This window comes from Vicugna pacos, chromosome 7 (assembly GCF_048564905.1).
Source record: "Vicugna pacos chromosome 7, VicPac4, whole genome shotgun sequence".
NCBI lineage: Eukaryota > Metazoa > Chordata > Mammalia > Artiodactyla > Camelidae > Vicugna > Vicugna pacos.
The window spans coordinates 67381451-67404065 of NC_132993.1; the positions used below are offsets into that span (position 1 = coordinate 67381451).

At 33.7% G+C, this 22615-nt stretch overlaps 1 protein-coding gene and 1 long non-coding RNA gene across 16 annotated transcripts in view; one reads left to right on the forward strand and one right to left on the reverse strand.

Moving 5' to 3' along the window:
* ELAPOR2 (endosome-lysosome associated apoptosis and autophagy regulator family member 2) overlaps window positions 1-19081 on the forward strand; it is a 660265-nt gene extending 641184 nt beyond the window's left edge. For 11 of the 12 annotated variants that reach the window (XM_072965097.1, XM_072965100.1, XM_072965099.1 and 8 more), the window contains 2 exons: window positions 5691-5861; window positions 18844-19081. The gene's annotated coding sequence lies outside the window, so the exon portion shown is untranslated. The remainder of the gene's footprint in view (window positions 1-5690; window positions 5862-18843) is intronic. The other variant, XM_072965093.1, reaches the window with a different exon arrangement.
* LOC140697439 (uncharacterized) overlaps window positions 1-22615 on the reverse strand; it is a 175309-nt gene that overhangs the window by 31668 nt on the left and 121026 nt on the right. The gene's annotated exons all lie outside the window — the stretch shown is intronic.

Below are 22615 nucleotides of genomic sequence, written 5' to 3' on the forward strand. Positions count from 1 at the left end.
TTACAAAGATTAAAGAGGAGAAGAAAACGTTCAGGGCTTTTTTTTTATTTTTGAATGAATGAAGATATTAATGTTACACCCAGTCAAGTTTGTCAATTCATTTTACAAGGATGTTGGATATATAATGGCATAAAAGATACGTAATAAAAAATTGACTGGTCCTGCTTAATCATGAATAAAATAGTGTCAGAAGAATCTACAAGCACACTGAAAACAGTACATCATGATCAAGTAGGATTTGTTCTAGAAATTCAAGGATGATTCAATACAGTAGATCCATTAATCTAACTCATACTGCAGACATAAAGCTTTCCAAAAACCCACCCTTAGTTAATAAAATACCAGTAAAATAAAAAATTACGGTAACTTCCTCACATTGATAAAATTTATATACCCCAGTTGCAAAGCCAACATCTGCCATCCTAGGAAATAACAGAGCAGTATCACTAAAAGAAGGAAAAGGCCCACTAGCCTCCTGTCTACACTGGTACTGAGAATGAATTGGTTATTATGCAAAATAAGAGAAAATAATTTGAGGAAAAAAGAATTGAAAAGAAGAAAAATGCTAAATTTCCTGAGTTTATGAGAGTGTGTATGGAAAGGTCAAGAGGAAGTTAAAGTAAAAACCAATACAAACCAATACAAAAAGGTATCAGATTATTAAAAAGCAGTAAATTTAAAACTCTTCTTATACTCAAACAATAATCAGAGAAGATCTCGTTTAAAAGAAAAAACAGTAAAAGATAATACCAAAGATTATAAGTTCAAAACCTACAGAGGGAAAATACTTCAGAGAGAGACAAATTTCTTTCCATCTTTTCAAGACTACATTTATTTTACTATAATGATCAAACACTGTAAAGAACATCCATCCATACTAGGGAAAATATAAGCTTAGCATGGTCCCAATATAATCACCTATAAACTTGCACTGGATGTAAAAAGGTTCATTAGGAATGTCATATGGAAAAACTAAACATGGATAGACAAGAAAGCCCTAAAAAAGATCAACAAAGTAGAGGAAGATTGACCCTAGTAGGTATTAAAATAAAGGAAAAGAAACCGCTTTCATAAAAGCAGTGTGCTGCTTGTATGTGAACCATCAGAAAGACCACTGGCAACTTACAAGTACCTACGCCAGTGTAGCATTTGATAAAATAAGTCACAGGAGAAAAAGTTTTTCATAGCCGTTAAAAAAACACTAAAAGTGAACCTGCATGTCACACCTTTCACTAGGACACACTCCAAATGGATCAGATATATAAATATTTTAAAACAAATCATACAGGTACTAAAACATTTATTAGTTATCTTACATCAGAATTGGGAAGCCTAAGTACTATATCTCACAATTCAGAAGTGGTAAAAGACAAGATGAATAATCTTGACTGTTAAAAAAACGTCTTGGATATGGAAAAAACATACAGACACATACACCCCAAACTAAAACCAGGAGATAATGTGCAGCTTTTTATCATAAATGACGTTTAATCCCTGTGTTGCTCTCTTTTTCTTCCTCCCTTTCTTTCCTCTCTATTATCCGTCTGTCTACGTATCTACTTATGTCTGTTTCTTTAAGAAAGTGAATTCTTATAGAAAAAATATGAAAATACAACTGGCACAAGAAAAAATAGGGAAGATGCCCTTAAAGTTAGGGAAAATACACTCATAATTTAAAATTTTTAAATTAAAACCCACCCCTAAATTTTTCTCACTTTTTAGGTCAACTGAAATCCAAAAAAGTTGACAACAAACTCCATTGGCCTTGCAACTTTGCTGGGGAAAAAGCCATTGTCAGAGTTTACTGGCATACTGGCAAAATGACACAAAATTTAGGGGGGGAAACTGACACCACCACAAAATGCTAGACAGGCTTTTCACTTTAACCTAGCAAAGTAACTTCTAGGGATCCAACCGAAATACAGTCTTCTACAAACAAGGGGAAAAGGTATGTGGATGTTACCCACTGCAGCACTGGTTACAGTAAAAATGTGAAACAATTCAAATGTTCAAATTAAGAAGACAGTTTGAATTTTTAAAAAACTGTTCATAGTGGAATACCATGGAACTATAAAAAAGCAATGTAGGAAGGAGATTTATATGGACTTATAAATAAATGTACATCGTTAAATTTGAAAAACAAAGTGTATGTAAGGGTAGATGGTACGTTCCTTTTTGTGTGAGAAGGAAATATATAGATAAATGTACATACCCAAACACACATATACAAGCATCTTCAGATTATGTAATGCATCTCTGACTATTTATGAAAGTGCTGAAAGGTACACTAAATAGAAATTCAATCTATCTGTATAGGAAAGAGTAAACGGAGTAGAAAGTGTGTAGACTTGAAAGCAAAATTCTTCTGAGTATATTCTTACTTGGTCCTAAAAGTGCAAAACCATGTAAGTATTTAACACATTCAAACAACTTAATGAGAGAGCTGAATCTAAAATTGAATACAACTGGAACAACTGATCCTAACTCTACATCGAATTGTTAACACAACCACATAGATCGAAGAACAGAGGTCCCTTACGCTATTAAAAGCACTTATTTTAAGGACAGAAAAGACTGCAGAGAAATCTCATCATTCAGGTATTTTATTAGTGATAGTATTACTGTATTGTGAATTGAAACTTACTACATAAATATTTTAACGTTAAGTGTATGGTCTTGTCCACTGAAAATACCAAGAAGCAATGATACTCAGAAGCAATGTACTTTATACCAAAGTGTAACGGATTTGAAATATGATTCACTACTAAAGGGAAAAATAACTCCTTACAGAAATGCCTATTCTGTGTATGGTGCAGAAATTGTAGGATGTGAGTACAAAAATAGTTATGTGTAAATGACACAAAAGATAACTTGAAAGGGTTTCTACTGTTCCAACTTTGGGACAATTTAAGAATTAGAAGGATTTTGTACTTTGTTGTAACAGCTATCTATTAGTTAGCTCCATCTGTGTGTGTGTCATATAACAAAAAAGAGTAGGAAGAAGACTCATTTGTCACTACTGACTTATTACACTGGCTATTACTTGTAAAATCTGTAATTAAATGAAAAATTCAGCATTTACTATACCTTTATAGGAGTAACTGTAATTCATCTCCAGTGAATGAAAGTATTTCTTTACAGAATAATAAGGTGAATAAATATGAAATAAATCTTTAAATTAGAAAATCATCATTTTTCCATCCTCAGTAAAATTGTTCAAGGATTTTTGACAACTGCTAAAACAGTTAGGTATGCAATTCTTGGGGAAAAAAAGACTGTAAATTTACGTTGTCATAGTATTACCCCACAGATGAAAAACTGTATCTTTTAAACAGAGAATGTGGTTACCATAATATTAACCAAGAAATCAAATGTGGGAACACAAGTGTGGATCTACTTGATAATATGGAGTAATGTACCAGAAATATTCACCAATGATGGAATTTTGAAAATAAGTGAAAGTTTATACTGAATCTAATTAAGCCTCCGGACCTAAATTCTATTTAGAAAAAAAAAAAAAACCTTACATGATGCACACGAAAGCAACAAGACAAATCTAGATTATAGGACATTCTTAAAGATACCTGGCTTGGTATAAATTTAAAACTCAAAGAGTTTGGGAGGTGCTCTATATTAACAGACAAAAAAGACATAATTTAAGGAATGATTCTTGATAAAATTGATTTATAGAATATGTGTTTATTTTCATGACATACGCTCTGCAATACTTGGGTGTGACCTATCATAATGTGTTTAGATTATTCTGAAACTATTTCTACATATATACACACATACAGATATATAAATATGCCTGCATACATATGTAAATTCATGTGCGTGGGTATGTGTGTGTAGACAGGGAGAAAATGAGAAGGAACAAACACAACGGAGTATTTTTGATCTAGGGATGGGTTGTGGTGTTCATTTCATTATTCCTGCATGTTGCCTATCTGATTGAACATTTGTTCAGGAAAATATAAAACAATAAAGTGTATTCTGTTCCATTTTTTGGAAACACCTGAATAGACTGTGTTGCTGAAACACATAGGTAATTCGATATAACTCAATTTGGCTTATTAACTTCATGCACGGAATCTCAATAGGTGGAAAGTGCTATTCAATTGGAAAAGCTAAATGACTGCTTACCAAGTAGATTGTGGTGCTTGAATAAATGAAAAGTGCTTCAGGAATATTTGTATTGGAAACAATCTCCATTTGATATAGTTCCTTTGAGATAGTTATTTACTATGAATTCAATTTGAGGATACTAAACTAGGAAAGCCTGAGGTACAGAGACTAAATTGCCTCAAAAATAATAACCACTTTCCCTGTAAGACCATCTGGTAAATTAAGTCTTGAGAAATAGCACTGCTAGATGTATTTCAGGGCAGGGAGTTAATGGTGGTCGTATTTTGACTTTACATTTAATATCTCCCTTATTACTCAGATAGTACAGTTTTAACATTCTCAAGTTCCCAGACCATGGTCATTATTTGATTAGAAATAAAAAAATCGGGAGAGGATAGGAATTAGAAAAAAATAAATATATGCCAAGGGCAATGGTGATATTCTGACAGGAAGAAAGAAAATGTTAAAAAAAAAAAAGTAACTAAATGGACATCACTCTAAGGTAATATATAGGTCAACAATCCCATATATGCAAGAGTCCCCCAAGAACATAACTTTACTTAAAAAGTAATCAGATATATAATGCATGCTGAAAACACACACTCTGAAGCAGGAACATGAAGTACAGAACACCATGGGGAAAAGAAACCAGTATGTTCTAGGAATCACTGTAAAACTAGTATTTGTCACAAGATGCAACTGTGAACTTAATTATAATTAAACAGAATAAATCTAGGAGAGTAAAAGAACATAGAAGTGAGCAAATGAATTCATTTTTCTAATACTTTACATGTCTTATGGGTGTGAATCCTAAGGGCATGGCATCAGATGACTTTTTATTTATTTGAACTTCTTTCCTTGATTGCTTACATTACCAGGAACAACGTCCAGCTGCCTTTGTGGTTGCAAAGAGTGGTAACATCAGGAAGTTAGACACACCTGAATATGCACTTATTCCATCCCTTGACAAAGTCACTTAACTATTTCCTATTTTTAAAAACATTCCAAAAAGGTGATTGTGACACACGCTTCTAATACTTATATTCACAGCCTGAAAGTTCACTTTGATTTCCAAATTTCCAATTAAATTCCTCATAGTGCTGCTTATCTACTAGGCTTACCATTTTAAACCTAGTATTTTCTAGCTTCTCCTAATATTGTCTCCCTCATTCTCCCCTATTCAGAAAGAAATTAAGAATACCCAAACTTGAAAAACTAAGATTGCCAGGTAACCTTTTGGTAGGTATGTCCAGAAAATCATGAGAGAACAAATAAAAATAGCTAATGCATTTGGAAACATCTTTCTTTGAAAGATGAGAAAAAAAAATCAGTATTCTTGTATTTTTGCTAATAAAAATGAAAATGTTTTATAGAAATTACTCTATTTTGGCAATGATACAGTGAAATAGGCCTTTCTTTAGGGAAGTAGAAAAGGAAATGATACAACATTTCTGAAGGTGATATGTAAAATGAGAATAATGTTTACATTCACTGACCTGATAATTCTAGTTTTAGGAGAATTGCCTAGAAAAATAAATGAGTTTTTTTTTTCTTTTTTACAGATGGAAGTTGAATCCAGGGTTATTTCTGGAAGGAAAATACAGAAATTGACAAAGTCCAGAAATAAGGAATTAGATAAATTATGGCACATCCTAACACAGACAATTCGTCAGTGAACAGATAAGCATTAGAAGTATCTCTGATGACAGAGCAAATGAAGATACCTAAGAAAAGTAATTCCAATGCATAAAAAAAATAGTGGGCATGTTAAAAATATAAATGGAATTATATTTGAATAATGGATACCAGATTAATGTTAGATTTTCTTATTTATATTTTATATATTTAAATTTTTTCTACCTAAATAAAGATGTGATGAACTCATGTGGTTTAAACAGACATATACAGAACTTTCCATACAACAGCAGCAGTATGTATGCACATTCTTCACAAGTGCACAGCAACATCCTCCAGGATGGATCCTACGATAGGTTACAAAAAAAAAAACAAACCAGAAAAGATACTTGGTAGTATTTCCATCTTAGATTTGCTAACCAAAGTAGGATGAAACTAGAAATCACTAACAGGAAGAAAGTTGGAAAATTCACAGATATGTGGAAATTAAAACCATGGGGCAAAGAAGGTATCAAAATGAGTATTGAAAAATATATATGTCTAGAAACAAGAAAAAGAAAAACACAAAATACTAAAACCTGTGACTGCTGCAAAAGCAGTACTAAGAGGGAATTTCATTCAGATTAAGAAAAAAAGAACTCAACCTAGCTGTATCCCTCAAAGAGTCAGAAAAAAGACAACATAATTCAAAGTTAGCAGAAGTAAGGAAAGAACACAGGTCAGAGCAGAAGTAAACAAAACAGAGGCCAGAAGATTCGTGAAACGAAGATTTGTATTTTTCAGTAAGATAAAATTGAATAAACTTTAGCTAGACTAACAAAGGAAAACAAAGACTCAAATCAGAAATCAAAGAGGAAGGATTACAACTGGTATCATACAGATACAAAGGATCATAAGTAACTACTATGAAAAGTATATACCAACAAATTTGATAACCTAGAGAAATGAGTAAGTTCCTAGGAAAATACAACCTAACAAAACTGTTCATGAAGTAATGAAAACCTTTGAACAGCTCAATAACAAGTCAAAGAATTAAAGCAGTAATTAAAAAAAAACCTCCCAATAAAGCGAAGCTTGGCAACAGTTTCACTGATGAATTCTACCACTTTGAGAAAGACTGCTATTAATTAGCAATCCTTCTCAAACTTTTCCTAATAATTGAAGAGGAAAGAATACTCCCAAATTCATTTTATGAGGCCAGTGTTACCCCTGATATCAGAGCCTGAAAAGGACACCTCAGGAAAACTTTAGGCAGATATCCCTGATGAATATTAGCAAACTTAATTTAATAGCACACTACAAGGATAATCTGCCATGATCAAATGGGTATTATTGCTGGGATCTATGTATGGTTCAACAAATGCAAATCATTTAATGTGCTGTACCACATTAACGGAATAAAAGATAAAAATCATATAATCATCTCAATAGATGTATATAAAACATGTGACAAAATACAGCATCCTTTCATGATGAAAATGCAAAAATAAATTTGGTACAAAAGGAACATACATCAACACAGTAAAGGCCATATATGACAAATCCATAGCAAACATTATGCTTAATGATAAAGAGTTGAAAACTTTTTCTAAGATCAGGAATTAGACAAGGGAGCTTACTCTCACCACTTCTATTCAATAAGAGCAATCAGGCAAGAAAAAAAATAAAGGCATTCAGTCAGAAAAGAAGATACAAAACTCTCTCTTTGAAGATGACATGATAAAGCTATGAGCTGTTTTTTCCAGCAGAAACTGTACAGGCCAGAAAGGAGTGGCACAATATATTAAGAGTGATGAAAGGGGAAAAGCTACAACCAAAAAGACTCTACACAGCAAAGGTCTTATTCAGATTTGAAGGAGAGAACAGAAACTTAACAGACAAGCTAAAGCTAGAAGATTTCAGCACCACCAAGCCAGCCATACAACAAATGTTAAACAAGATTTTCTAGGAATAAAAGAAAAGGCCACTAATAGAAACAAGAAAATTATGAAATGGAAAACCTTACTAGTAAAGGCAAACATATAGTGAAGGTAGAAAATCATCCACATACAAAGCCAGAATGGAGGTTAAAAGACAAAAGTAGTAAAATAATCTATATCCATAACAAGCAGTTAAGATACACAAAACAATCAGATGTAAAATGATTTAAAAAAAGGTAATCAAGGGAGGAGGGTACAAATGCAGGGTTGCTAAAATGCTTTTGAAATTAAGAGACCAACAACTTAATACAATCACCTATATATATAAAACCCATGGATAAAATCATACTCAACTGTGAAAAGCTGAGAAAGCATTTCCTCTAAGATCAGGAAGAAGACAAGGATGTCCAGTCTCACCATTTTTATTCAACATAGCTTTGGAAGTCCTAGCCATAGTACTCAGACCAGAAAAAGAACAGGAATCCAAACTGGAAAGGAAGAAGTAAAACTATCACTGTTTGTAGATGACATGATACTATACATAAAAAAATCCTAAGGAAACCAAAAAACTACTAGAGCTCATCAATGAATTTGGTAAAGCTGCAGGATACAAAATTAATACCCAGAAATGTTTCATTTCTATACACTATCAATGAACTATCAGAAGGAGAAGTTAAGGAAACAATCCCATTTACCAGCCCATCAAAAGGAATAAAATACCTAGGAATAAGCCTACCTATGGCAGGAAAAGGTCAGCACTCAGGAAACTATAGGACACTGATGAAAGAAACTGAAGATGACACAAACAGATGGAAAGGTACACCATATTTTTGTATCGCAAGCATTAATGCTGTTAAAATGACAATACTATACAAGGCGATCTAAAGATTCAGTGCAATCCCCATCGAAATATCAATGGCATTTTTCACAGAACAAGAACAAATAACTTTAAAATTTATATAAATATACAGAAGTTTCTGAGTAAACAATCTTGAGAAAGCAGAATGGAGCCAAAGGAGTCATGGGCCCTTACTTCAGACTATCCTACAAAACTACAGTAATGAAACAGTATAGGATTGGCACAAAAACAAACACACAGATAACTAAAACAGAATAGGGAGCCAAGAAATAACTGAACACCTTCTAATGTGGGACAGAGGAGGGAAGAATGTACAACAGAGAAAAGACAAGGCTCTTCAATAAGTGGTGCTAGAAAACTGGATAGCTACATGGAAGAGAATGCACTAATTTCATTCTTTAACACCACCACGACAAGATAAACTCAAAACGGATTAAATACTTAAATGAAAGCCCAGATACCATAAAATTCCTAGAGGAAATCATAGGCATACATAAATTGAACTCTGACATAAATGGAAGCTTTTTTTTTTTGGATCTGTCTTCTAAAGCAAATAAAATAAAAGCAAAAACAAACAAACGGGACCTAATTAAAATTAAAAGCTTTAGCACCACAAAGAAAACCACTGACAAAACAAAAAGACAACCAACTACTTGGGAGAGACTATTTGCCAATGATATGACCGATAAGGGGTTAATATCCAACTCATATAAACAGCTCATACATGATTCTAAAAACTGGGCAGAAGAACTGAATATAGAGATTTTTCCAAAGAGGAAATGAGCTGGCACACAGACACATGAAAAGATGCTCAATATCAGTCATCACCAGGGAAATGCAAATTCAAAAGCACAATTTGGTATTATCTCATACAAGTCAGAATGACTATTATCAAAGAGAACACAACAAATGTTGGTGAGGATGTGGAGCAAAGGGAACCGTCATGCACCGTTGGTGGGAATGTAAATTGGTGCAGCCACTGTGGAAAACAGTATGGAGGTTTCTCAGAAAACTAAAAATAGAACTACCATATGACCCAGCAATTTCACTCCTGGGTATGTATCCCAGAAAAACACAAAAAAACAAAAAAACACTAATTCAAAAAGGTATAAGCACCCTAATGTTCATAGTAGCATTATTTAGAATTCCCAAGCAATCTAAGTGTTCATCAACCAATGAATGGATAAAGCAGATGTGGGAAATATATGCAATGTAATACTACTGAGCCATAAAAATAATTAAATTTTGCCATTTACAACAACACAGATGGACCTGAAGGATATTATGCTAAGCGAAATAAGTCACACAGAGAAAGGACAACACTGCAAGATATCACATATATGACATATGTGGAATCTAAAAAAATGAAATGAAAGAATGTAACAAAACTGAAACAGGCTCACAGATAAAGAGAACAAACTAGTAGTTGACCCTCGGGAAGAGAGAAGGGGGAGGGGCAAGACAGAGTTAGGGGACTAAGAGGTACAAACTATAAGGTATAAAATAAGCTACAAGGATACATTGTACAACACAGGGAATATAGCCAGTATTTTATATAATAAGTATAAATGGATTATAGCCTTTAAAAATTGTGAATCACTCTATTCTACACCTTTAACTTATATAACATTGTACATCAATTATACTTCAATCAAAAAAAATTCCTAAAGAATCCATCAAAACCTATCGGAACTAATTTAAGAATCCAGCAATACTGCAGAATAAAAAAAAAATCTACATGCAGAAATCAGTTGTGCTTCAACATACTAACAATGGGATATCTGATGAAGAAATAAAATAATACCATTCACAATAGCATCAAAAACAATAAAATATTAAGAATAAATTTAAGGAGGTGAAAGATCTGTACTTTTAAAAACTGTAAGACTTTGATGAAAGAAATTGATGACAGAAGCAAAAGGATACATACCGCATGTTCACAGATCAAAACAATTAGTGCTGTTAAAATTTCTATAGCCATCTACAGATTCAGTGCAATCCCTACCAAAATTTCATGGCATTTTTCACAGAAATAGAAAAAAAAATCCTGTAATTGGTATGGAACATAAAAGGACCCCAAATAGGCAAAGCAATTCTGTGAAAGAACCAAGCTGGAGGCACCACATTTCCTGATTTTAAATATCTGAAAGCTATTATAATCAAAGCAGTATGGTACTAGCCTAAAAATAGACACACAGACCAATGGAACAGAACTGAGAGCCTAGAAATAATCCCTTGCATAAACAGTCAACTGATACATGAAAATGAGCAGAGAACACTTAAAGGGGGAAGAGAGTCTCATCAATAAATCGTGTTGAGAAAACTGGATCACCACATGTGGAGTAATTCAGTTGGAATCCTAACTTACACCACTCACAAATACTAACTCAAAGTGGATTAAAAACTTAAACATAAAGCCTGAAACTGTAAAACTCCTAGAAGAAAACATAAGAAGGATGCTCCTTGACATAGGTCTTGGCAAGGATGTTTTGAATGTCACACCAAAATAACAAGCAACAAAAGCAAAAATAGATAAATGGGACAACATAAAACTAAAAGGCTTCAGCACAGCAAAGGAAATAATCAACAAAATAAAAAGACAATTTATATAATGGAAGAAAATATTTGTAAATCTTCTATCTGATAAGAAGTTAATATCAAAAAATATAAATTACCCATACAACTCAATAAGAACAAAGCAATCTGGTTAAAAAATGGGCAGAGGACCTGAACAGACTTTTTTCCAAAGAAGACGTATGTGGCCAACAAGTACACAGACTCTGCTCAGTATTATTAATCAGAGAAATGCAAATCAAAACCACAAGGAAACATCAACTCTTATCTGTTAGAATGGCTATTTTCAAAAAGACAAGACATAATAATTGTTAGTGATGATGTGGAGAAAAGGGAACCCTTGTACACTGGTTTTGGGAATGTAAATTTGTAAAGCCACTATGGAAAACAGTATGGGTGTTCCTCACAATATTAAAAATACAATTATTGTATGATCTAACAATTCCATTTCTGGGAATATATACGAAAAAATTTAAATTACGATCTTGAAGAACCTATGTGCATGCCATGTTAACTGCAGCATTATTCACAATAGCCAAGATTTGGAAACCATCTAAGTGTCCGTCAACTGATAAATGAATTGTGGTATATATATAATGGAATATTATCCAGTCATGAGCAAGAAGGAAATCCTCTTATTTCCAATACATGGGTGGACATTGAAAGCATTATGCTAAGTGAGGTAATCCGAGAAAGACAAACACTGTATTATATCATTTACATGTGGGGCCTAAAAAAAAAAACCTCCTAGAAACAGAATAGAATGGTGGTTTTTCAAAGTTTGGCAGTTGCAAGAAATAGGGAGATGTTTGTCAAAGATTTCAAACTTCCAATTACAAGATGAGTAAGTTCTAGAGAATCTAATGACAGCATGATGCTTATAGTAAATAATACTGTATTACATATTTGAAAGTCATTAAGAGAGTAGATCTTATATGTTTTCACCACAGAAAGATGGTAATTACATGACATGATGGAAATGTTAGCTAATACTATGCTGATAAGCATTTTGCAATATGTAAGTGTATCAAATGAATGCATTGTACATCTTAAATTTACACAGTGTTGTTTGTCAATTATACCTCAATGAAGCTGGAAACAAAAACAAGCCAACCAACCAACCATCAAAGAAAAAAACGGAACACCAAAAATAACTATATTGCTGTGGTAATTTTCTGTGAGAAACTTGGTTAAGTCAGTTAATTTCCATCTGTGTTTTCATCTAGGATTTTAAGAATACTAGATCTTGGTTGACCATAGTGCACTATTGAGTTGGAATGTAACTCTGTTTCAAATGAGAATTGACATCGCTCCTTTTATTTTTCTTTGATGTCAATGCATCATTGAGGGCATAAACAGGACTAGTGGGTTGCATCAGTTAAGAAAGGACAACACTTTAAAAAAAAATCTGAACTGACTTGAACACACACACACACACACACATACACACTTGTTTCCTTTTATAGTACAGACCCAAAAACCTATGAAGTTCTGGACAATGGACATTTGAACTACAGACGTAGGCTAAACAAGATATGATCTATATAAACTTCACTGAGAAACGTTTAATGACCCCTTAATCTCAAGAAATCAAATTAACAACAGTAGTTTTTGAAAGGGAAGGGTTTAAGTGTTAATTTGTCATTACTGGCAAAGCTAGGAAATCTTTTTTTTTTTTTTGATAAAGGTTCTAACTGACATTCTGCTACTTTACAAGTCTTTGCTTGAAAGTTACTGAGACTTGCAATTCTTTTATGACTGTAGTTTCAAAGGCAGTTCATCAAAGCAACATGATTCTATGCAAAGAACTGAATACTCACAAGAAAGTAGAAATTGGATTATGAAGAAAAACCAATGTACTTCTACTGATGAAAGCTTATACAAATAAATGAAGTTCTATTTGCAAAATATTAGCAACTCTGCCCAAAGTTCGTTCTTGAATTTGTTTTCCTAAACAAAACCTTTTGTCCATAGTAAAAAAATGTTGATAATGCTATTTATTGAATTAAAAGGTTCCCCTGTTCTCTGCTACACAAATGAAAAACCCATACAATAATAGAAAAAGTTTGTAAAAGGTTTTTCTATTCATGTCCAGCATTCATAATGATTATTCATTAACATATATTAAGCAATTACTATTGCCTATGTTACATATTAAATGAAATACATAGTTAGCATATAATTCTAAGACTTCTGTAAGGATCCACCAGTCTCAACTCTTCCTGAACTTACCACTGTCCACACTTATTAATCTTTTTTCTTTTCTAAAACGCATAATACCTAATTTCTTTAATAGATTTTCCCATATCCAATAGATTCATTATCTTACAATCTCTTTCAAAATCCTTTGCAATTTGTTCTCTTCCTTTTGCACATCACAAAACTCACTTTTTAGTGACCTTTTCTAAGTTTTTTCCATTTTGGATTTGTCAACATCTCTTGACACAGACAGTTAGTCCCTTCCTCTAAACCTATTTTTATCTTTTAGCTCCATGAGGTTCCTGATTCTCTTCTCTTTTCATGTTGCTCATATTCTCTTTGGAACCAAATCCTCTTCTTTTCCAGACCACTGATCTTGGTAGTACTCCAGGGTTTTGTCCTAAAACATCTGCTAATCTCTTGCTGCACCAACAATCTGGGAGAAATTATCCAATTGAAACTTGAAAACTTCCAAATCTTTATCTTCAAACTTAACTGCTGATTCTCAAATGCCATTCTTAACTCTCCACTATCTTCAGGGCATATGTACTTGTGCATTTTTATGATCTCTGAAACTCACTGGGAACTAAACTTTTTATCTTACTTCAGGTGCAGCCACCTCTATCCAAGTTCCTAAGCACCAGTTGTATCTTCCATCCCAGTTTCTTATTCCAATCTGTTAATTCTTAATTACCTGACATGTTTCCTTTTTCTTTATAACTCCATATTTAATAACTTCCTAATTCTACTAATGCTATATAATAGAATGTTTTTTTCCCATTCTTATCTATATTAACCACCCAAATCTTTTTTGACTGTATTTTTTTCCTCTTTACTTTAGTAGTTCTAAGTAAAGCTGCGCATTAGAATCATTTGGGGAAGATTTGATTTTTTTTAAAAGTTCTATTGCATTGTAACTTGCATAAAGTGAATATCCACTGGAGTATACAGCTCAGTAAATATTTACAAAAGTGTTGACCCATGAAATCATTATCCTGTTGAAAACATACATTTCCAACATTACTGTACGCTCCCTTATGCCACTTAGCTGGTAAGCATTAAAAAAGTCAAAGCTTTAGTCTTGCACTGGAGATTTTGATTTAGTTGGTTTGAGGTGGGTCCTGAGCATTGATACTGTTTTCCACAGAAAGATATTTAATAACTTTAAAATATAGAAAAAGAAGAAATCTGCTAGATATACCTTGTTAGAGTTGAGAATTGGAGCACATGTGAATGAACTTTAGAGAGAATAAAGCCCTCAGAACATTTTGAGAGAGGGAAGGATGGAAGTAAAATATAATTTTAGGCAGGGACAGTGTCATTTATGCCAGGTTATGTAAAAATCTACTTTCATTTATTTTTGTTAAATCTTTCAATATGTCTGATTGAAATAGAAAAAACACACCTATGTGCATAATGAGATCTCTTTAGATTATTAAAACTAGTACAATGCCTATGACATAGCTTATCTGAAGAATCGACTATCTTCAGGAGGCAATCATCCAGCAGAATAACTTACATTAACAGGCATCTGATAAATATTTTTAATAAGTTAATAACAAGGTCAGCTTAAATTTAAAGTGATTATTGATTTAGTTAATAATAAATCTATCATCTTACTATTTCTCATTTGTCTTTTTAATATATATTAACACCTTTTCTTGGCTTCATTTTGATGTACTATTTTTCCATTTTACTAGAAGTTACTCTACTAACTTAGTAATACATTCTGCTATTATTTTTTAGTGGTTCCTCTATAGAATAAACATGCATGTAATACGAATGAAAATTCTTATATTTTCTAGATAAAGAAGCTGAAACACTCACTACATTTATACTTTCCTCCCACCTTTTTGAAACACTACTGAGTTTTGAAACTTTTATTATTATATGTATACCATGTGTATTAATTTCCAATACATTTTAAACCCCACAAGGTTGATTGTTAGCATTCTGTATGTAATTGTATTCATCTATGTTTAGCCATTGTTGCTCTGTTTCTTCCTGAATTTCTATACTTCTATCTAGGATCACTTTTCTTTTGCTTAATGAAAGCCTTTCATTAAGTATTATCTTTAGTGTAGTCATGCTGATGATAAATTAATTTTTTTTCATTGTATGAATTTTTGATCTTTATTTTTGAAGGATATTTTCACTGCATATAAAGTTCAATGTTGGCAGAAATTATCAACTCTATTACCTTCTAGCCTCCAGTTTAGTTGGGAATTTAACTGCCTGTTTTATTACTCTGTTTTAAAATGTCTCCTTTTCTTAGTTGATTTTAAAGTTTCTCTTTGTGCTTGGTTTTCAGCAGTGTTCTACGATGTCCCTAGGTATAGTGTTCTCTCTGTGTGCGGGTTGATGTCTGGATTTTAGGATGAAAAAAACCATCCACAATGATCAAGAGAGTGGTCTTTGGTTTTAGCTAAACAGTCAGGATTGAGACTAGAGATAACTCTGAAGGCAAAAAAAAAAAAAAAGGTTTTCTATTCCCACAATAATGTTTCAGTTTAATGCAACATCACAGTATTTTTACAGTACAGGTTTTTTAAATGACAAAAGTGTCGGGCTTATAAATTGGAAGTCATCCCTCAGTAATAGTGGATAGTGGTTTAAAGCCCATTAGGGAGCTGTTAAGTGCTGAGACACAAGACATTCAATTTATTTTTAGTTGGCACTCAAATTTAAATTTAGTTATTTTGCATTCCTTTCAAAAGAACACCATTAGAAATTAGTCTCTCGAGAACAGCACCATGATAACTTAGTTCATCAGTGCTTTCACACGGATTCACTGATCCAAGACAGATAAGCAGCGAGGGACTACTGCCACTTCTCCCAAGATTCTTCTTCCAGTTTTCATGACTGCATACTGGGGCTTGAAGGCCAAAGAATACCAAAGATTCACAAGTGTTGGGATGCCAACTGAAAATAAACTGAATATAAACTTTAATGAAAAAGAATATGAAAACGAATATATATGTGGATATACATGACTAGGACATTATGCTGTACACTAGAAAATGACACACTGTAACTGTACTTCAATTAAAATAAATAAGTAAGTAAATAAATTGAATAAATCTAGTCTTAAATGTGGGACTAGTAGAAATGACAAATGTCAGAAATAGCTGATGCATCTTGAGGTCTACTGATGAGAAAGCAAAGATAAAAACATTACTATTGAAGGTATAAGCTCATCTAATACCCAAATATTTAAGAGAATCTTTAAGAAAATCAATTCATAGAAAAATAAAATAAGCCAAAATTACTGGAAAAGTTTATCCAATAAAAACTGTGGTTTGAATCAAATAGAGAACACTATTATAAACATTTACCATCTATTTAATTTTTTTTGTAAATAATGAAAAAAATGTAACAGTTACTACTGGCCTTATGTTAATATTAATAAAGTGGCTGAAGGTAAAGAGTAAAGTAGGGGTCAGTTCTTCCTTTTAACATTCTCTCATATTCAGTAAAAGATGATGAATTAGAGAACTAAGGTAAAGCTTTCTGTATAGTATGAAATGTGGTATTTTTTTTGGTGGTACAAAATAGCAGTGCTTGAATTGCTTTTGCTTTAAGTTATTCTAGGTTAATAGGGAACTGAACATTGTAACGATACATAAATGGGAGTGTTATTTAGAAATTTGTAACCCACACTGAGAGAAGTCATTCCAAGCAACCTGATCAAAATAGGAAATTTCTAACGACTCATAATCCAGAATAGGAAACAAAAATCTGAACCTAGATAAACGTTCAGTTATTGTGTTGTTTGTCACAGCTTTATTATCAGCCTGGTATGGTTTGCTCCTTTTTTCCCCCCGAAAGTGTCATTTTAACTCTTTGAATGTTCCATATAACTTCTATGTAGTTGCCTGATTATATAAAATTAGGTATATCAATATAATGGACAGCTGTTAATGTTTCTGCAAGACACTTAGTGACATGAGGTCATATTCAGGACATATTTTTAAAGGAAAAATGCTGTTTACCAAACAAAAAATACAGGATGACAACATCCAAGATCTACAGTCCATATTTTATGTGATTGCACTGAGTACTTGCTTTACATCCACTGATCTAGTAAATGTATACTCTACCAACATTTTTCGTGTCAAATTGTATGTCATTCTTTAAACTGCTTTTTACTTTAAACATTACACTACAAACATTTCTTCATGTCACATGCTTTTAAATGTCTGCATAACCATAAGCTATTCCATCATATGAGTATATCATAATTTATTTAATAAACATTTGATAGCCTTTATTTTTTAATTGAAATATAGTCAGTTTACAATGTGTAATTTCTGGTGTACAGCATAGTGATTCAGTTATACATACATATACATATATACATAGACATACACACACACACACACACACATATATATATATTCCTTCTCATACTCTTTTTCATTATAGGCTGTTACAAGGTATTGTATAGTTCCCTGTGCTCTGCAGTAGGGACTTGTTGTTGATTTTACATATAGTAGTTAGTATCTGCAAATCCTGAACTCTCAATTTATTCCTCCACCCCCTGGGGTAACCATAAGTCTGTTTTCTATGTCTGTGAGTCTATTTCTGTTTTGTAAATAAGTTCATTTGTGTCATTTCTTTAAAAAGCCCATATATAGGTGATATCATATGGTATGAGACTTTCTCCTTCTGGCTTACTTAACTTAGAATGACAATCTCCAGGTCTATCTACGTTGTTGCAAATGGCATTTTTAGTGACTGAGTAGTATTCCTGTGTGTGTGTGTGTGTATGTGTGTGTATATACATACACACACCACAATTTCTTTATTCAATCATCTGTTGACTGACACTGAGGTTACTTTCTTAACTTGGCTATTGTAAACAGCGTTATGAACACTGTTGAAAACAAATGAATAACACGAATTACTTAACTTCCATCTTTCACTTTTATTCACATTTAGGTAGCTGACAAAATGTTAGATATAAACTGATAAACTGGACTATTTGTTACTGATAAAATAAGTTGAGAGTTGAAAAAACAGCCCCTGATTTAGTGACCACTCATCATTGAAATCTCTGTCACGACAGTAGCCCCGCATTTTTTTTTGTCAGCCTTTCCATCACTGATTTAGTGAAAGCTCTAGTTCAGCTATTATGAATTTCTTTTTTCATAGCCTTGCAGGAACTCTTACCGTCAAGTAAAGTGAAATGCTCTATATTAAGCACACAAATTAACATAAAAGAAATGTAAGGCCACTTTCTACATATATCCAAAAGTAACTCAGATATTATGGACATCTTTTAAAATAATTTAGGTACTGGTGGTGATGGGAAGTCTCAATAAGAATAAGAAATGTATTGAGCCAGGCACTGTGTTCAGTTGAGCCAGGCATTGTGTTCAGGGCCTGGGACAGAAGGATGACGAGTGGTTTACGTTTCCTGAAGCTCATTCATCTGTTTGTGGAAGCCCCAGCCTGGTAGAAATAGATATGTGGCTGTTGTCCTCCCCCACATCACTGAAGCATTAACTGTCCTTGCTTCTGTTTCAGGTCTGCCTGCGGGGTCTCACTCTGAACACATCCCGGCTCCGGATGCCTCTGCTTGTCTGCCTGCAACCCCAGCACCAAAGATGAACATAGCTCTCAGCAGAAAGCAGACTTTCAGCATGCTATTCTCTGCAGAGCTGCGAGTGGGACAGTGTTCCTGGTGTGTGATGCTACTCATGAACGAAGCTCTCTCTCAACATTCAATTGTGAAAATAAAGGATCCCAGAGCTCTTTATGGGGGCATAGTGGTTTCGCAGTGTCAGGTTTCTTTAAGCTGCTCATGACAGTTAGCCACCTGGTGTGTGGAGATAGAGCCCACACAACTATACCTTTGTCAGGTACACTTAACTGCCTGACTTCATGGAAATGAAGCATAATGGAATTCCTGCCTGATCTTTTATTACTGTTGCTTTTGTGTAAGTATTTCAACTGGGGTAGGCAATATACCAACAGTATATTTTCCATTTGAATACTGAGTGATGAATTTATATCCCTTTTTACTCAGTGAGAGAGATTTCCTGGCCTAATTTGTTCAGCAGGGATATTTCCCACGTGCTTTCCCTTGCTGAAGAGGAGGATCCCACTGTTGGGGGAAATGGATGTTAATTAATCATATTCTATTGAGCTTTTTACTGTGTAGCTCAATTTTATTTGAAAAGCATAATTGGGGTTGAGGTAGGGGAAGAGTGAACATTAAACACAAAGCTTAATATTTATGACAATATTGAATACTTAGGCAAACTATCTGAAGGTTTTTGTATGGGACCATTTTTACGGCTGATTAAAGCTGTCAGAACAACATTCAGATGAAATGCAGTGGGAGGTCATTAGGCAGTGGAGCGGCACGCGCAGCCGGCCGGCACCCAGCACTGGTGCAGAGGCAGGCGTGCTAATAACCGGAGTCCCTACTGACGCCCGGCAATGCTGTTTTATTTTTATATATTGATATTCACTGAACAGAAGTATATATTTGGTTTTAATAATGTAAATATCCTATTAGAACCTTAATTTCACTTTTAACTGGTAGACAGAAGAAACCAGGATAAAAGGGAATTCATTCTTTCTACTAATTCCCAAATTATGAAAATCAAAATAATTTAACATAAATGGTTATGAATAGCAGTTCCCATAAAATCAGTTCCACTGAAGTTCCCATATTATGATGAACATAATTATAATCATTAGTAAATGTATATATTTTATTTTTTTCTTGAAAACTAAACGAGCCTACACTATTTTCCATGGCATCTTTAGTTTCTGTGTGTATTGAAGTCTTCTCAGATCAATTCAAATATTTAAAGCATACTATATCATATAAAGTCATATTATAGCAATTGTTCTTATAATGTGTGGTGCCTAGTACTTGAATCACACACTGCTATTTAGTAGGTGCTCAATATGTGTTTGTTTGAAACTGGGTAAGTATGTTAATGCTACAGAGTTATGTATGTTCTATCTGTATGCAAGAAAATAGGATTATCTAATGATGAGACAGGCTGCCCCCAGGGAACAGAGTGTCTACTGGGACATTTTTAGTCAGTTGCAACTCAGTGCCTCCATCAAATATCACATGCACTGAGAATACAGCTGACTTCCAAAGTGTCCTCCATTACCAAGAAGTTCTAAGCATACCTCCACACGCAGCGGTTAAACACCTTATTTATAAAGTTATCTAAATTTATCATACTAATTTACTTTGTTTTTCTTGGTATTCTTAAAGGTCCATCAGAGTATATTTTCTCTCCTGCAATCTTCCTTCTTTTTCCTTTTGTTCAGCAGTGTCTGTAAATATCTGCTTCTTAATAAAAAGACACAGGATGTTTAGACATATACTTACCATAACAGTCCAAGGATTTATTTGGTATGGCCAAGTCACAATTTTCAAACTCTTAAAATGGCTGACTTTTTAAATTACAATTTCAGGCTTAGATATACAGAATGCAAATTAGTGTCTAAAATATGAATAACTGGCAAGTGGTCTCATTCAAATTTCCAGGTTGGTTTTATACCCTTAGAATCTGCTTTCATGTTCTGGTCTCAGTGCTGAGCTTAAAGTGTAAGACTCCTCATATCTGCTCCACAGTGCCCTTGCCGATGTGTCCTGGGACTACCTCCTCACCTGCTGCCTTGATGGTCTCTAGAGTAGATCTTTCACATACACACATACACACATACATACACAGATACACACATACACACACACACCATAGTAGTTAGTTAAAAACTAAGTCTCACGTTATAATTTTAAAAAACTGTCTCTTTACGTCAACTAGTAAATGAAGAATTCATAGAATTAGGAAAGCTACCATTTTATCACCCCAAATATACTGACTCAGGCAAAGATTTTCAAAAGACGTTGGGGAAAACAGAATATTTGCACAGTGCCAAGATTTAACACAACAGATTACTTATGTTTTGCCAAGGGAAATTTTTGTGTTTACAAGGGAGGGAGCTGGCAGTGACTACCTTAATCATCACAGCATCACTTATAGAGAGACACCTGAAATTATTTTCCATATGATGCAGTAAGAAGTACATAAAATTATTCTCATCACGAAGTATTTAAACTAAAACCAGCAAAATTTTAAAATAAACATCCATGTTTAAAAAGATACAAGGGACAGAGGAATAAAGGACCATGAGGAAACAGTCAAGCCCAGAGTGTGAGACATTACAGAGACAAAAAAGCTTTGCATGTTTCAGAAAGTCATATCAGAATTAGCTCCTAACAGAAGCCCTTTCCTCAGATAAAATAATGAACACTGGATAACATGCCAAATTAACAACATCAAGTTTCTAGAGACTGAACAAAAACATGCAGATTTTGGAAGGGAGTTAAAACTTGGAAAAGACCAGCTTGTGTTCAGTTATCCATTTGTGTCTACTTAAAATGAAGGTAAATCAAGATTCATGATGGTGTGGGTGGCAGAAGCTATGACAGAAATTCCACTAAGCTTCTGGCATGAAGAATTGGAGAAAAGTTTATGGTGGCCACAATCACCACCAAGTGATGGGTTTGGGAATGCTTGAAATGAACAAGGCCAAAGAGGGGAGCCCCAAGATCCATGTTTAATGGCTACTAACATTTCTTCCTGCCTTCTGAACCATGTATGTGTGGGGTATACTCAAACTAGTGTACTCAGAGGCAAATGAATTTGACTGAGATTTGGGATGCTGCCTAGAAGAGAGCTGGAAGTTAGAGTTCAACCCATTTAGAATATAAGAGGATCTGTACAATATAAAATTCATAATAACCAGAAAAAAATCTAGATTACTGACACAAGAATAACTAGGGATTTATGACTGTGTGTGCTTTAAAATGTTAATACAGATTGTAATGCCCAGAGCAACAACTAAAAAAACAAATGAAAAGGTGTATAACTAAACATCTACAAGATAACTCAAGCTGGGATTCAAAATGATTTAAATAATCCAAAAGAAGGAAAGAAAGAGGAACAAAGAAATTATAATAACAACAGAGGGGAAAGCCAGAAAATAACATAGTAGATCTAAATCTAATGCTTTTAAAGATTGGAACCTATAAAAAAAGGTCTGCAACTAAAGATATAAAGAAGGAACCACAACGAGGTGGGTAGGAGGGGCAGAGTTGTGATATATCATGTCCCATACCCTGAGGGTGGGCAATCCACAAACAGAATAATTACAACTGCAGAGGCTCTCCCAAATGAATGAGAGGTCTGAGCCCCATGTCAGGCATCCCAGCCCAGGGGTCCTCTCCAGGATGATGAGCCCCCACAGCACTGGCTTTGAAAGC